Source organism: Octodon degus, unplaced genomic scaffold (genome assembly GCF_000260255.1).
Source record: "Octodon degus isolate 3935 unplaced genomic scaffold, OctDeg1.0 scaffold00007, whole genome shotgun sequence".
Lineage (NCBI taxonomy): Eukaryota > Metazoa > Chordata > Mammalia > Rodentia > Octodontidae > Octodon > Octodon degus.
Genome location: NW_004524583.1, coordinates 28,504,281 through 28,507,477, shown reverse-complemented (window position 1 = coordinate 28,507,477; position 3,197 = coordinate 28,504,281). Strand labels below are relative to the sequence as shown.

The window sequence follows — 3,197 nt, the reverse complement described above, 5'->3', positions numbered from 1 at the left end:
AGCTCAGCCCACCAGGTGCCGGGGCTGGCTGGCATGTGGTGCTGGGGGATTGAACCGCGGTCCCTGTGCTTTGCTAAGCTTGTGCTAAGTAGGTGCTTTAGACCACTGAGCCATCTCACCAGCCCAGTTTTCATGAATCTTGAGGTAGAGAGAGTCAGTATATAATAAGATCCTGCTCTTACTGCACAGCCAGTGTATTAACTGGCAGTCCTGCCCAAGCAAGGTGAATTTCCTAATAGGATTTCTCTTCACCTTGTGCTTATGGGGCTCTAAAGAAAAACTCTGCTTCCTTGAAATGAAACAAATGTGAATCTGCTTAGAAGAACTTTGGAAAAAAAGAAGGACGGAAGGAAAACAGTTCTATCTTACACATTTGCAGCCTCAGCTGTTTCTTCTAGGCAGCGTGACATGTTAAAAACAGAGGGCTAGGGAGATAGCTCAGTGGCATAAGCGCCTGCCTAGGAAGCGCAAGGTCCTGAGTTCGATCCCCAGTACCAACCCTCCCTCCACCCCAAGAAACTAAAAAAACCAGAATGGGTTTAAAACGTTGCTGGCACTTACAAGCAAAGTGGTACAGATCAAATGCTTAACATTTCCAGTGCCTTCCCTTCCAAGTCCTTTACAGCACGATTATACACACACAAGCCCTACTGCTTCAAAACTCAGCGTATTTGGTACTTGGTGCATTTTGACTGAAAATTCTTTACCAGGGCTTGGTTGGTACTCCATGTACAACCCAGAACTTGTTGGTACTGATTGCCTCATGATTTGCTGCCCTTTCCAGCCAGTACAGTTTGCTTAGTACTCATCACTCTTAACCAATTAATGACAAGTGCCAGTCATCAGTTGTATTGCATTGTAAGTTCGTCGAACTTAAATAGAAGTACAGTATTTTGCATGTAGTAGGCATCTAAGTTTTCCTTCCTTTTATTTTTTCCATCTCATCACTCTTCCCTAACACAGTCACTCTTCTTTCTGTGTTAATAGTAAACAATTAAACTATAGCAACTTTTGAATAACCAGTGGTCCATGAACTTGTGCCCAGTAGTGTCTAGTCTATGTTTTTTTTTTTTTTTTTTTTTTTGTTTTTTTTGCGGAACCAGGGATTGAACTCAGGCCTTTATGCTTGCCAGGGAAGCGCTTATTCCACTGAGCCATCTTCCCGACCCCTTGTGGTTTTTCTTAAGTGTTGTCTTCACACTTTTCTTTCTACTTAGTTCTTTTAAATTGCAGTTTTAAAAATTACTCCAGAAACTCTTAATCTTAGATGGTACATTAGCAAATCCTAGATGGCAAATTCTACCTATATTTAAGCAGAAAACTTAAATCTTTAAAAATCTTTTAACCTTTGTTGTTTGCTGAAACCAGTATGCACAAGTGAAACCGCTACACTTACATTTTCCTTTTTCCTTTAAAATTGTGTAATAGTTGGGGAATCAACATTCTCACATCTTATTATATAAAAGTCCTTATATCTGTGAAAATTAATTGTCAAAAATTTCTCATTTTGGGGCTGGGGAGATGGCTCAGTGGAATAAGCACTTCCCTCGCAAGCGGTAAGGGCCTGAGTTCAATCCCTGGTTCCACCAAAAAAAAAAAAGAAAAAAAAAATTTTCTCATTTTGATCTTACTGAGTCAATCTTTTATTTTCGTGTTTCTGTAAACATGTTCTGTTAAAATGACAACGAAAGTGTGGAATGGAAGTTCTTTTACATTCTTAGTACAAAATTTCATGGCCACAGGATTTAGGTTTATTTACAAGAGGGGAAACTCAGAAACTTTAATTCTTAACATTGTTCTTCTGGTTCTGAAGATTTAAAAAAGTAATTCATATACCATATGACTCTGATGTTATGGTTTTGGTTATAGTGCACACTTTTCATTTTGGCAGATCAAATTTTTTTTCCTTTTCTCATTTCTCTTCTTTTTTTTTTTAACGCAATTGCTGGGAACAGAAGAGATGAAGATTAGTGTAATTTTAGTTTCTTTCATTACCAGTTTTTTAACCCTTTCCTATCCCAGCAATCAGAATTCCAAATGACAGTTGATAGATAAACAGTTGAGTTATATAAAACTTTCAGTCCTCTTTCTACATGGGTTTTTATCCCAAAGAAGGCATTAAGCATATTTAAGTAGAAGCCAATAATGGTGCCAAGCTGTTGCGGTTTGTTAAGGTGTAAGAAGCAGAATGACAACGAGAACCAGGTAAAGCAGCCTATTTATACAATAAAGGGAAAGCTTCAGCTTAACAGAGGGTTGCAGATGGTCCGATAATACAGGTAATCACTTACTGAGGTCTCACGTACCCAGAATAAATTAAAGCCTTTTGTGAGGGGTACATCCTTGCTTTTAGTGGAGAAGGCACATGACTTTTTCCCCTTATTTCAAATGGATTTTTCAGATTCAGTAGCCAAGTTTACAAAGTAAGAACTATGAGAAGTTTCTTCTCTTTGCTCTGCTCCCTGGTTGTTTTTAATTGAAGGAAATTTCCTTATTTTATAAGATGCACACTTGAAAAGAGTTTAAAGAAGAAATTATAGAGTTGGATTAGACCAATAAAGTATAAATAAAAATAAAAATGTTGGACAGAGGCTGAGCTGTATCAGTTTATATTGTTGAATGTTTGATAAACTAAAGACAGAGAGTACATATAAGCTGTATCTTCACTAATGGAAATTCAGTTCATCAAGTATGGGTTGAGTATATGCTAGGTGCTTATCTACATGTTGAGGCTGTGGGGATAAATGAAACTTGATTCCTGCCCTCCGAGTAAGGTTGAATGTGGAGAGGCGTACGTAACACAGAAAGGTGTGGGGAATAAGATCCCTGAACTAGCTGTCCCGGGCTAGGGAAGTAATGCCTGCTCTCTGAAGAAGAGGTAAGAGAGGCTACATACAGAATGGCAGCTGAACCTGATTTTGAAAAATAGCTGCAAATGGATCAGACAGCTAAGGGACAGTCCAGGCTAAGGCAGCAGTTTGTTCAGAGTTACGGCGGTGTTTGGCAAGACTGGGCTTAATTGTGAAGGACTTTGTTTGCTGTGTGAGGGTTGTGAGGCTGAAGAGTGTTGCAAGTACGGATTTTGTCTACTCTTTTAGATCACACTAACAATAGTAAAGTATCTGGGCTGGTGAGATGGCTCAGTGGTCTAAAGCACCTACTTAGAACAAGCTAAGCTAAGCAAAAGCACAGGGACC

General features: G+C 39.0%; 1 protein-coding gene across 1 annotated transcript in view; it reads left to right on the top strand.

Annotated features, from left to right (window-relative positions):
* Ktn1 (kinectin 1) overlaps window positions 1-3,197 on the top strand; it is a 114,447-nt gene that overhangs the window by 51,632 nt on the left and 59,618 nt on the right. The window lies entirely within an intron of this gene.